Genomic DNA, 14,997 nt, shown 5'->3' with positions numbered 1-14,997 from the left:
TGAGCTGCGGTGCGGTGCTCGGAAGCAGCAGAACCTGCAGCTGCGTGCCGGCGTTCTTAAACAGAGACCGTCATTTGTTCCAAAATAATAAATAAAAAGAATCATGTTAAATAATAACTTAACAAAAACATATTAATACTAGATCTGACAGGTTTTGTCAAAATGTAACTCAAAACTATCCAAGGCACGGACAAAGCCTAATAACAAAATAACCAGTAGGCTAACTCAGATACAACTTCTGCACCAGTCTACTGATTTTTGTTGTGAAAGATAAGCATGTTGACATGATGTGGGGTCAGACGCGACCGCTACCTGGTGGCCGTCAGTCCAGCTGCCGAAAACAGCCGCGTTGCCGGGATGCACAGGTACCTCCGCGCTAACTTGGCCAACCCGGGGAACCTTATTCCGTTCTTCGTAGTGAGTTTCTACCAGTCTGGTGATGGTATGTCGTGACGGAATGTGATATGCTGGTTCTAATATCCATGTCAATGAACTTGCAGGTCCCTTGGGTAACTTTCTCTGCTCGTTGTGCATCGCAGCTCCTCCGTGCTAACGCAGAGTTTATGCTAGGTTGAGACTGAGAGCAGGATGCACCGCGGCCGCCACCGACATTAACAGGCTCGGATACACTTTGTTTGGTGGTAGGCTACATCATTTGAGTCGTGGCCGTGTTGTACTTATACACGGCATCTCAGTGTTTGCAGTGAACTAAGTCGTTTTTTTGAATCAAAATGGTGCCACGACACACTTAGCCGTGTCCTCTTCATGATTACTTTTGAAATCCATACATTAACTCGCAGCCAGGTAACTGAGTATGAAGTCAAATATTGCCCTCGAGTGGTAAAGTGTTTAATTGCTGCCACACTATGAAATTCAGTTAATTGCTTCAAGACTCACACTACGCAACGCAACCGGCATTAGTTTAATCGATGACAAATTAACGTGATCGACGAAATTCTTAATAATCAATTATCGATCGTCGAGTAATCATGCTCATCCCTAGTCTGCACTTTTCTCTGATGCTCTGAAGACGATACAGGTAACACAAACACCGCTGCATGTGACGCTAGTTAACACTATACTCGACAGCAGCTAACGTTAGCCTACCGCTAGCTAGTTAACACTATACTCGACAGCAGCTAACGTTAGCCTACCGCTAGCTAGTAGCTGGATTAAACACGGTTAAAATGCTGACAGCTAACGCTAAACGGTGTAAAGTTTGACTGTTTTACTGTAGAGGATTCAACACCGGGATGTAACAATCTGCAGCTGCCGTCGGAGAAACAACACAGACGGTGCGTTCAATGAAACTGGTAAACTACAGCTTCGTGGTGCATTTGAAGTTATTGTAAATGTCCTTTTCCCATCTGGTGGTTGTTTTTGTCGTTCAACAGCAATTTACTAGTGAAATAAGTTATTGTTATTGTTATACATTATTATTAAATCATTTAATTTTGACCATATGGCCTTAGCAATAAACAAGACGTTCTTTAATGTCACCGACTGTTGTTTAGTACCCTTTTTTTTTCTTTTCTTTTTTTTACTTTCTTAAAAAGTATCAGTTCAGGCACCGTTAATTATGTATGCGATTAATTTTGATTAATTAATCACAGAGTATGTAATTAATTAGATTACATTTTTTAATCGATTGACAGCCCTAATAAATAGTCCTTGTCTCCCTTTGTCTTGTGCCAGTTCGTCTTGTTCTGTCCATGTGATAGTGTTGTCAAGTGTTCGTGCCAGATCTTCAAGTAACCAGGTTTTGCTTATTGTTTTTGTGATATTGTTTTATCCTCCAAGTGAGCGCTTTTCTTTCATTGAACTTTTTGCCAAGTAAACACTTTTGTTAAACTTTCTTCTGTTTTATGAGTTGTGCATTTGAGTCCACCAGTGTCATGTCTAAGGTCGTTACACTAGAAGCAATTGAAAAATGTATTAAATGATTGATTATAAAAAATAGTTGCAGATACGTTTTCATTTGATTGGCTCATCAATGAAAACGTTGCAGCTCTACAACATTGCTTACAATGGCCATAGGGAGGATGAAGGAATAGCTACTACTCCTGTATTATCTCACATTATAACAACCCTGTATATGTGCTTACCATCAGTTTGCAGCATGATCTAAAATTGTCCCAATAATCAAAAACGTTTTTCTGGATTTCAAAAATGAGAGAAACTCATTTGCAGACCACAATCTGGGAAGCATTATGTCCTAAATATTTGACTTGCAGTGAAAAGTTGAGATCCTTTCGTCTGCTTGCTGACAGCGGTGTGCACTGAGACTCACCATGGCACGTCTCTGAATTTCCAGAAATGGATTCCAGAGCCGTCAGCGTCCAAGATTTTTGGCCAAAATATCTGTCTCATAACCGCTTCTAATTGGAGAGTGCAACCTGGAGCGTGAGGAATTTGACTTTGTTAGTCACTGCTGACACGTTACAAGACAGTTACACAGTGCAGGACTGACAGAGCACTACAGGTAGGACAAAAGGTACCTGGACCTCACAAATTGTGTAGACAAGATGATGGATTTGACATCATGCTGCGCTCCTTTTTTTCTCAAACATTTTCCACAGTAACAGCAGATTTGGTATTCATTTCTTTATGATTTGAGTTGACATGACCCTTGTGGCCCAGAAATCTGCCAAAAAACGCCCAAATACACAAAACATTGTTGTAAATAAATAAATTAACTACCAAGATTCTTGTCACAAATTTCCCAGACATCCAGAAAGAGCCACGGGTGGGAAGAAGATGCTTCTTGTTCGAATTATATGCAAATGTGAGGAATTTGCAAAAAGCAATGTGCGTGATCAGCTTCAATAGGAACTTAAATGACAAACGATGCTCTTGGTTGCATGAAAGAAAGAAAAGAAATAACAGTCCCGTGACAGTGGCTTTGAACTCTTGGATGCGTTGTGACCACGGCCCTCATGATGACACAGCTGAAGGAACGAGACCTGAGTGAACCGGCTGAACTGAGGCACTGCTGGCCTTTCTAACCACTCTGCATAACTGAAAAAAAAATGTTTTTCACCACATGTCATGTCACGAGGCAGATGAGTTTAATAACACCTACAAGTAACGTTTGGAAAGATACGGAATTTGAAATTGCTGCAGCGATGGAAGGATAATAAACATAATGTCAATAATGGACTTCATCTGAGTCAAACTGCAACGGTAAATCCTTCCTATGGTTTGTTCTGGTCTGCTCGTGTGTCTGGTGGATGAGGGTTGGCCACAGAGGGCGATGTAATGACTTCTGGAAAGCTTAGCCAACCACAGGAAAGTATTTAAAAGGGGCACTACACAATAAATCCTACCGTCAAATAAGAAACACTCGCTCTCTGCAGAAAGAAAACACCATCTTGATGATATATTTGCATTACAATAGTTTATACAGGAAAGAAACGTATCCATATGTCCACAGAAACTCAACCCTTCATGCATCATATTTAACTTCTCTGCTGTCCATCAGTATGCTCCAAAAACTCATATTTTCTTGAAAATAACACCAAAGTTACCAAAAATAAATTAAATAATCACCTTGAAAGGCCACACTTTACAATTCAGTTAAATTCACCTTTGGGCATACATCTCAGCATCATTTTTTTAATATCAGATAATTTTTATTTTCCTGCTTTTATTAAAAGTATGTTTTTCTAGATTGGGTGTAAAAGATTTCACAACGCAGTGCCTCCCAGTCCTCCGATCACGCTCACCTCTATTTTCCACCCGGCGCGTCTGTGCTGCGTTCCGGATGCGCCGCGGGCCCTGCGAGCAATTGCAGCCATTCAAGTCAATGCTTGATATTCCACCAGCCGCGCCACGGCGCGTCCCAGAAGCATGTGTGAAGCGGCTCTCCGCTCCGCTAAAGATACGCGCCAGGTCTATTTTCACACCAGCCGCGGGCCATTCGGACAGGAAGTGAAACAGCGTAATTAGCAATGTACCTAAACGCAGCAAAGAGGCGTCCAGTGGAAAATCGGAGTTAGAGCTCCTGCACACTGCCTGTGTGCCGTGAGCGTGGCGTTTCTGTTGCCTGTCAGTTGCGTGGCGGCTGCGTGGCGTTATCTATGTCTTTGCACACCGAAAATTGGTCAGACGCGGCGCTGCTAGCCTTGTCTGTACACATGTATGTTTCCCATTGATAGAATGAAATAATAGCGTGTTCTTCAACTTTATTTTGTCAATACTGATTTGATTACAGCAAAGACAACGTCGGCAGTATTGACGGCAAAATAGGCTACAGAATATTTTGTTCTGTATTGACAGGTGCAATGTTTGAAAATCGATAATTATTTATTATAATTTTTTAAAATTACATTTATATCTGCATTTATGTCAAAACCTAGAGACTTTCAAACATCAACATGTCATTTATTAATATGTATTTGTGTCAAAATGACATATAAACATATTTTCCTATTCTATTTTGCCTGGAAATGCTTCCAACACACTTGCATGTCGCGTGAAAAATAGGCATGGTTCTATTTCTAGCATACACGCATTTTTCAGCCGCGCCTGAGACATGCGTGTCACGCAGGCAGTGTGCAAGCTCTAACCTGTTAACATGGGAGCCGAAATGAAAACGGACACGCCACGCAGCTGACACGCTCACGCCACGCAGGCAGTGTGCAGGAGCCCTTAGGCCGGCTACACACTGGCTGCGTCGCGTGAGCGTGTCAGCTGCGTGGCGTGTCAGCTGCGTGGCGTGTCTGTTTATATTTCGGCTCCTATGTTAACAGGTTAGAGCTTACACACTGCCTGCGTGACACGCACATCTCAGGCGCAGCTGAAAAATGCGTGTATGCTAGAAATAGAACCAACGCCTATTTTTCACGCAAATACATATTAATAAATGACATTTTGATGTTTGAAAGTCTCTAGGTTTTGATATAAATGCAGATATAAATATAATTAAAAAAAAAATCGATTTTCTAATATTGCACCTGTCAATACAGAACGAAATATTCTGTAGCCTATTTTGCCGTCATTTCATCATATCATATTCTTTATTCAAGACACACACAAAAAAAGTACGGTCCATAGCACAATACAAAACATATCAAAAGACAGACAAATACAAGATAAAACGCAAACAATAAGAAATGACTACAACAGTCAAGTTCCAAAATACACAAAACGAGTCTTCAGATATTAGCATATAGACTAAAACGCCAATGGTTCCACAATTTCAAAGTAAACCTGACTGCACTCATTGCAGGGTTCACTAGTGTTGCAATTATGCTATTCAGTGACTCAGTTAGTCTACACATACATCTGTACATGAGATTCCTGAGTACAGCAGGACAGGTGGATACCTCAACACTTACAAACATTTGGCTTGCACTGCTCCATCGAGGCATTTTAAGCAGCAGCCTCATGCCATCGTTACTGCCAACGTTGTCTTTGCTGTAATCAAATCAGTATATATTTATGTTTAACATGGTAATTCATTTTATCAATGGGAAACATACATGTGTACAGACAAGGCTAGCAGCAGCAGCGCAGCATCAGACACGTTTCTGTTGTGTAAAGACAGAAAAATCCACACAGCTGACACGCAACAGAAACGCCACGCTCACGCCACACAGGCAGTGTGTAGCCGGCCTTAGAGTACTTTTTTCTGGATGGAATTTCCTGCTGGCATGTCTAAATGAATGAGGTGTTGAGTTGTGGCGCCCCTCTCCGTTCTATCAGTGGCTCTTCCCAAACACCCTGTATGACCATACATGAATCTATACTGTCTGATTTATGTTGTCTGGTTGGATTCTTGCCTCATTGCTGAGATTAGCATGTCTCTAAACCGGATTAATTCAAGATAAATGAGGTGAGCCTACTGACAGTTTCAGGGCATCGTCATTTTCACAGATTTTAGACGCTAAAAATTTTAGTTTTGTTTTGCTGATCTGAATCATAACTTTCACCAAAAGTTGATAAGTAAGCCCTTAATACAAGCAATGGCAAAAAAGCCTTGTCTGTTATTAACGCATATGAGGAAACCTCTTTATCGCCCTTATACTAATGGCCACTTACCAAATTAAACCAAAGCAGGCTCCGTTTACACTATAATCCACTTTTTAAAGCTATAGTGCATAGTTTCTGTCTCCCCCATGAGGTATTCTAAGTACTGACAACAACACTGACAGCGGGTCCACATGATACAGCCTTCTGTGATCGCGCACGCTTTAAAGTTTGTTAGCAGCTTAGGTCAACATACTTGAAATGTTCAAAAGCTTTCAGATGCATCTCATAGCCTTCACCAGTGAATGGCATTTTCCATGCATCAGAACATTTTGAGTATCTGGATGACGTTATGCTTAGAAATCCATGTCATTCTGCTGCTTATAAGAAATGAATAATGAACCTTCATGCTCAAGTTTAACTCGTTGTTGGTTGGTCAATTTTAGTGGCAGTTCTTATCTCATAACGCAGCATCGTGCTGAAGAATTATTTCTATGGTTACCTGCAGTTTGAAATACCCTGCACACCAATTTTAAAACTTATACACTGTCCAGATGTTATTTTAGAATTTTTTTAAAGGACACCTGCGAGACATTCAATGCTCTCCTCAGTGGCAATTTCAAGGATGTTTTTAAATCTAAGAAATAACAGTCAGCTGTTGAAAAGTTGTGCATTTATGGAGGATTCGTGCTGCTGGAACATCTGATCCAGACAAGAGAGAATAATACAAAAACAGATTATTTTCAAGAAGGGTCGTTTGGGTTTCTTTTTGCATGAAAATGTTTGATGTTCAGCAAGTGAAAAATCTCAGCGAAAGTTTACACTTCCTGCACATCACCATGTTACAGTAAAAATAAGCAGCAAATTGTTCTCACGACCTTTTCTTTAAATGATTATTGGTTTTAATGGTTTAAATTGGAAAGAAATAAATGGCTTAAACATGTGTTTGCATTGTGAAATGGCATTAAAAATTGAAATATGCATTATTTGGTATTAATTTGCTGAAATAGGCAAAGCCATTGGTATGATCATTCATGATCATCATCATCAACCGTTTAAGGTGCTTTTCTATAACAAATACCTTCCCTTTGACCTGTGCTAGAACAGTGTTTATACTATTTCAATTTTCTTTCTTTAAGTTGTGTGTTTTTTTTATATCACCAGTGATGACCACAGTGCCCACATGTACAGTAAAAGCTCATGAATGCTTCACTGTGAACAGGCAAAATCACAAGTAATTATATAGCATTGAGCATTTCAACTCAAATTACTCTTCAGAGGCATACAGGAACCTTCAATTTCCAACAAAAGCTGACTTGAAACACTGGGCGTGATTGGATCAAGTCCAATTTGCTGTAAATAGTTTTTTTTAAAGTAGTTGACACATAATGATCCATCGCTGCCAGGCGAGCCATGTATAGTTTGTCCCAGAGGATCCTTCTCATCTGAACGACTGAATGTTCCCATTCACTGTGAAATGTAATCCTTGGATGTATGTGAAGCAAAGTGGTTTCCTCCCCTTATTAGCGTCCCCGTAAATCAAGGCAATGGGGTGTCCCGTCGTGAACGAGGCCTCCTCGTCTGCATAGCTGATGCCAGTGAAGAATTGTGGGAAATGGTGGGTTCTGAGCCCACACTGAGGCACTGTGGAGCCCAGAGGAGGCAATCTGTTTTCCATCTACCTGAGTCCACCCCAGTATTCTAGTACTATCATGGTATTTTCATGATAACTCTCATGAGAACTAAATCCCTGTTTATGTCTTTTTTAAGACAAATTTTTTCTTTACATCTTCATCCCTGATTATGGGTGGATTTAGTTGTGAACTGAGCTACAGTAATAGGAGGGAAAACCACACTAGGCAAAATTGGATATAATGCTAGATTAGGGCACAGAATCAGATTTATTGCCAACAAGGAATTTGCTTTGGTGTTTTGATGCATAACAATAAACATAATAAGAGAATATAAAAGATAAAAGTGGTGCAATACATGGGCTGTTGGATTGTTCAATATGTCATTATGTACCGCATAAGTTATGTGGAAATTCGTCATTTGTGCAATATGTTGGCTATTTGGGTTGTGCATTATGTCATTTTGTGCAATATGTAGGCTATTTGGGTTGTGCAATATGTTAGTTGTGCAATATGTAGGCTATTTGGGTTGTGCAATATGTTAGTTGTGCAATACGTAGGCTATTAGGGTTGTCCATTATGTCAGTGCACTGTGTCATTTTGTGCAATATGTACAGGGTCGTTCAATTAGAAACTGCCAATGAAAGGAGGAGTTAATGTGCTTACTATATAGGTACCTGGCTAATGTATATGAAAGCATGTTTTGTGCTGCATGAGAGTATGTGTTGAGAGATGCTTATTTTCTGTATTTTGTGTTGTCCTTGTAAAGCTGCGGAACAGACAGAGTCCAAAACAAATTTCCCTTTGGGGACAATAAAGTATATCTTATCTTATAAAAGTACTGCAAGAAACATAGATACAAATTCTGAAAAAATATAAAAAAGTACAATAAATGCCTTTAAAATTAAGAGCTGTACAGTGTTGTACAGGAATGTGCAAAATATTGTCAAAACAATGTGAAAAAGTATAGAGAATATATGAAATGTACAGAGACGATAATCCAAAATACGTCCAAAAGATGCGAGTTAATGTAATGCATTGTGACAGATGTGGAGACTTTACACCCATTAATGAACTGCCATTAACATTAGTCATCATTGATAAGCAGCTGATTAATACTCAAAACAGGTCCTCCATGATGGACTAGGGCTGCAAAAAATTATTTTATTATTAAATCGTTTACAGCATATGCTGTTATTAATACAAAATCTCACTCTTTCAATTGCTGATTGGCTGATAAAAATGGGCTCTAGAAAGCCTGATTGGTTCATCCCTTGTGTTCCTCAGTACAATAACCAATGATTTTTCTGCCTGGAGTGACAGAATATAGCTGTTTATTTATATGTCCTTCGGAAAATGTCCAAAGATGCCATATCTCACATGTAGCACAACAGGAGATTGTCCATCTCAGATGCGTTCTTAATTATTGGAAATACTCCATTTGGTGTAGGCGAGGGGTGGCGCCAGGGTAGAGCATGCAGCAAACAGGACATGCAGTGTATTACACCACGGTCACATAGCAGGTTCGTAACCAGGTTCTTTCTGTGATGTATTAAATGTTGTTTTGTTTGGTGGATGTTTTTAATGTAATTATGCACGGTAATGTATAGCTGCACAAGTTTTGGGTCGACTCCAGGGGGAATAGCTGTGGCTATGGCCCCAGCTAATGGAGACCCCAATTAATCAAATAAATCTAATCAAACCGAGTCTCTTGCTATTCCTTGAATTTGTCCGACAATTTCTGCGTCGGCCCTCACCGACAGAAGTTCCTGAATTTAGTTGTCTCTCCAGTTAGACATTTTGGTTGGCACTCGCTGTGAATTCTCCGTACAATGATCTGCTCTATATATATTTTGGGCTCAAACGGACACTACACAGACTTTATACTAGGGAGCTGGCAGGGTAAAGTCTGTTTAATATCTGATCCAACTGATTTGAACATTTGCGTTTTCACGTACAACTCCGCTGGGTAATGTCTAGATAAGTTCAGGTTTGCATTGCATGTGTGAAGGGGGCTTGAGATATACTGTACACAAGGAACGAAACAGTATTTTTCCAAATAACATTACAATGATGTGAATGAGGTGTATGGAAGAAATCATTACATACTCCTTGTGAGAGAAAACGGTCTCTGCTAATCACAACTGGGCTAGACACAGATACTTAGACTTTTGGGAAGCAGGGCAGCAATCAAAGCAGCAAATAACACACTAACTGCATATATCACAATACATGCCAACATCCCTTCAAAGCTTTTCAAAAATTTAAACCAGGGCCGATCATCCAGCTCCCCTGATGTTTGTGAATAACCACACTGCCAGTCAAGAATCTCGACTCTGTTTGTGCCTCAAAGACAGACACTTAGCATCCTACTGTGTCCATGTGGTGTTTTTCAAATCAATTGGGACTCCCTCTGGCTGGCAGTAAACCAAAACCATTCCTTATGCCCTCATCAGTCAAGTTTCTCGTTGTGACCTAGACAGCCTATTCTTTCACCAGGGGACATAAGCTAGGGTTCACTGAGAAGGGAAATGGTGTGAAGGGGTAAACTCAGCTGCAGCACTTTAACTATAACGACTTTTATAGCCGCTTCTGACACCTTCCCTGTTGATCGGGATGGATCACCCCGGCCAACGCGACTACAAATGACCATGTGAGCACAGAGGGCATCGAGGAGGCATCCATCAAATCAAATGTGTCGTGAATTTTATTGATTATCTGCTATTGCTGCAATCCTTCACACATGTTGGGCTTGTTGTACAGTGGCAGAGGATAACAGAAAGGACCCTGGCCAGGAACACCAGTGGTAGAAGCTACTGTGACCTAATGCCTTTAACTCTTGGAGGACCTCTCCATTTCTTCTTCTCTCGGCCAGCTCATACATCACCTTCCAAAGAAATGCAGAGAGGTAGGAAACAGCTGCCCTTTTAGACAGTGGCTGCTTTATCCTCTGATGTTCAAACCAAGTAAAGAGGAGCTAGTGAAAACTCAGCAGCTCACCATAACAGGCCGTTTATCCTATATTCGTTATGACAACATGGATATTGAGCTTCTAAATGTGTGTCAGCCTTGAGCCACAGCGCTCAGTGGAAGAAACAACAAAATGTCTTGGCCTGGCATAAGGTCAAACAGATGAGCCAAGACTTGCACCAATCAATGCACAGGAAAATGTTATAGCGGCCAAGACTGATGACAAAGAGGACCAGACTAAGAGTTTACAGCCTTGCTAGTGATGGTAATGCCATTAGTTTTGTTGGTTAAGTAAAGGACAATTAAAATGTCTGACTCCATGCTGGTGCTAGATGAATAGTGATTACGATTCTAAGGGGGACATGAATGTCTACACCAAATTTCAGGGCAATCCATCCAATAGTTGTTGAGATGTTTCAATTTGGACCAAAGTGGCGGGCCGATTGATAGGAGACATTGCCATCCATAGAAAAGGACACTAAATGTAAAGTCAGCAGCAGCTTTCAACTCAATGCCTTTTTTGATGCATTTTACTGGCTGGAAATAAGTTTCAAAGTAAACTGAAAAAGTTTTCAACTAATTGAACCTGAAATCAAGCAGTGACCATTCTTATTAAGCTTTATAAATATACATGTCATCAAATGTGTCATGTCATTCTGCCATGATTTCTCTATCATTTTAGACCCATACAAGCAAATGGCATACGTATATTAAAATTAAAAGAAAAGATGTGTAAACTGAAAAAGGAATATCAGAAAAGTGGCATTTCGGCCAAACAAGATTAATATATAGACTGCAGGTGAAGACCCTGTACTGTGACGCTCACAATAAATAATAAATTAAAAAAAATCCTTTACCAAAGTCTACTCCTTTCTCCATCAAAGGTCTACAGCAATTACTGAAATTATTTCTGTCTGGACGATGGCAGCAAGAAAAAGTTGGCAGATGTATCACAACACATGGCCAGTTTGGTGCAAATCAAACATTGTTCCATAAATGTGGGTTTATTTTGTGTGCCTGTCACATTTTACCTTCTTATTTTCTAATTTAAAAGGAGCTATACACAAAATACTGAAATGCTGCTATATTACTGTGCTGAATATTGAGTTCAGCCCCTTCAAAACATTACAACTCATTTAGAAAAACATCAGGCATCACTAAACGGAGAGAGTCACTTGTCATGATAAGTAGTAGTAGTTTTCAGTTCCTCCTGCATGTTCTGGAGCTTCTTAGCACACCCTTAGCCTTCTATGAGGCACTAAGGTAATCTACAATTAGTTTTTAAGAGTGACTTACTTCACAATGCTTTTGGGAAACATCTCTTAAGCTGAAGAGGGTTCATAATGGATTTTATGATCATCTTAGACTTAAAATGCTTTTGGGAACCGAGGTCCAGGATTTGCTCCAATGCAATCCCTGCATGGGGAAGTGTTAAGCAGCCAAGACTGATGACAAAGAGAGAAAAAAATATATACTCTTAAAATATTCAGTGCTGCATGCAATGCTTAAAATTGGTTCACTTTTCAAGCAGCACGAGCCACTCTGACCTGCGTTTCCAAGGAGAATTCCTGCTAAACAAATACATAGAGTGCTCTGTGGCACCGCTTTTAGACAGGGTGACTACTCATGCACATTTACACTCAATGAGAGAACATTAAATGCAGTTCTTGCGGCAATTTGATTGGGCACCGAGACCCAGCTTCATGGTGGTTTGTCGTCACCTACATCCGATGCCTCCCAACAACCCGTCTGTGAGAAAAAAAGTTACAGCTTCACACCACGTCGTAAAGGTCAGATCATATCGAAGGGCATCTCGCCACTGGGTTTTGCCCTGACATCAGCTATTAGACTGTCGTTGTTTTTATAGCTTTCTGAGTAAAAACAATGGTGGCGTTTGATGGAGTGGACGCTGACTTGATGTACAGGCCCTGTTGTAAAAATGACTTGATGGGAAAGCTGAAGAAGGAAACCTCAAGACCTTATGGCACCAAGAGTCCCCGCAGGCTGGCAGCTCCCATGATTCAACTTTCCAGCCCTCCCATCTCATTTTGCCATACATTTTAATGAGTAAGGGTCACTTCGATTGTACTTATTTCAATTATTTGGCTCCATCCAGTAAGGTAAACAAAATATTTCACCACACAAATGTAACCCTTTAAGTAGTCAATTCTGTAGGGGAGGTAAGGTTTATTAGCAAGGGGTGCAGTTATGTGGACTGCAGATAGTGTGACTAATCAAGACGAATTTGCACACTCACCATTCCCCTCGGTCATAAACATGCTTTAATTAAGTTGAAAATTGTCAGGCTATAGACTCCTGCATCCTGATTGTGGTTTGTACAGTGGAGGAGGATAAATTGAGTCCACATGTATGTAAAATTACTCTTTTATAGCAGCTCATCATCAGGCCAATTCTATTGCATATTCTTGTAAACAATAATCTTTCAAATTAAACCATTTAAAAAGTCATAACAATGATTGCAAGCAAATGATCAGAGTGACACAAACTTGGAGTGGATATATTTTAAAGTTGTAGCTGAGACAATGTTTGAGGAGGTTTGTATTTATTCAGAGCTTCAATCATTTAACTCTGTGTTATTATCATCATCTGTGTTTCTATGTACATTAACTCATGTGCTGTACATTATACTGTACTTGTACTAGTAGTGGAGTTTTAATGGAACTAGTAGTTCCATTAAAAATGACTTTAAACATCTACCCGCCTACATTTCAGAGTTAAACATTGCACTTGTAACTCCATTACATTTATTTGACTAATTACTAGTAACTTTGTAGATGAATGTACACAATAAAGCCTACCGTTATCTTATTTAAGCTGCATTATTCAGTTTTTTTGGCCACTTGTATAAAAGTAGTTAAACGTATCTCAGTGACAAGTTTTCAAAATACATCAGTAAAAGTAATCATATAATACAATAATATAACTCATGAAAGGGGCCATTCTGTCTGAGTATTGTACTTTTGAAGTAGGCTATATTTTACTGACAATACTTTTTACTTATATTAAACAATTTTAAAAACACAACAAACTTTTACTTGTAATAAAATGTTTGTTCAAGGTTGTATTTCTTCTTTTTCAGTACTTAAAGGATCTGAACGTTTTCTACGACTGCTCTTCACATACTGAAATACATTTTAAAGAAATATTTTGAAGTATGCAAATACTGGAGGGTGTATGATCATGACATCTGTAAAAGACTTACTTGTTTTCTAACATGTCAGTATGCATGAACTGAACATACTAAGATAAGTTTGGGCATTAAACAAATAATCATGATACTTTAACGTTGGGTGAAAGACTCTCACTTTCTTGTTTATGTTATTTCAGTATTCAGTCAGACAGTTCAGGAAACCAAGGCTGGACAGTTTTCTTGCTAACATCTCTGCATCCCGTGTCTGCAAATGACTCCCAGGCGGCTATTCCTCCCCTGCAGCCCAGAGTGGGATTTACAACGAGATTATAGGGCTCCCCTTTGACCCCAGGGGCTGTGTTCAGCAAGAGCAACTTTTTTTCTTTTAAAAAAAAAATAGACTCAGTTCGAGCTAGCTCCCTCCCTCTCTCCCTCCATCTATCCATCCACCGACTGCACCAAGAACAATGGCTTATTCTCCTGCGCCAGCGCTCCATTACGGGGCCTGTGGCTTGGCAGTGCAGCAGGCCTCAGATTTCAACCACATGTACTGCACTCAAATCAAAAGCGTCAGCCCTGGCAGTATGGCCGCATAGCTGAGGGAGACACACAGAGAGAAAAAGTACAAGTTGAGAAGGGGAGGGAGGTGAAGAAAACAGGGAGGAGGACTGAGAAACAGAGGGAGAGAAAATAAAAGTGATGTAAAGAGTAAATAGTTGAGGGGATGGGAGAGAGGAAATATGGAGACAGGAGGAGTTAGAACGAAAACTTGACAAGCAAACCGAGATAATGGCTATAGGGCCGTAAGGTCAGAACACACAGGGGTCAAGTCTCAAGGGAACCATTTTGGAAGGCAGTGAGGGATAACCTTTCCTTATCCCTCAAGCTGGCTGTTCTCATTGAACTCTTACTGTAATTTCCAAATCCCATGGACAGTAGCATTTCAGTGAAGTCTAAACACGTCAGCCAAGCTCACCCCAGGCCGATTTGTATTCTAGGGGGGCTACAAATGTGTGCACAGTCATCTGGGACCCTGAGGAAAAACGATTCACTGAAAGTTTACGAAGAGGTTAAAAAGCAGGCTGAAAATGAAAACACCGGGTGTTGCCAGTGTTTTCCAAATGATTGCTCAGTCGTCTGGCACTGAAGCCGGCGTCTGCTTGGGCCCGGGCCGATACATCTGTGCCTCGGAAGTTCACTGTCAAATGCAATTTGAACGTCAGAGGTGATCGTGTCATTAATGTGACAACCCAAACTTGGATGCTTTTACCTTTC

This window comes from Sander lucioperca, chromosome 1, assembly GCF_008315115.2.
Source record: "Sander lucioperca isolate FBNREF2018 chromosome 1, SLUC_FBN_1.2, whole genome shotgun sequence".
NCBI lineage: Eukaryota > Metazoa > Chordata > Actinopteri > Perciformes > Percidae > Sander > Sander lucioperca.
This window is presented reverse-complemented; position numbering follows the sequence as displayed.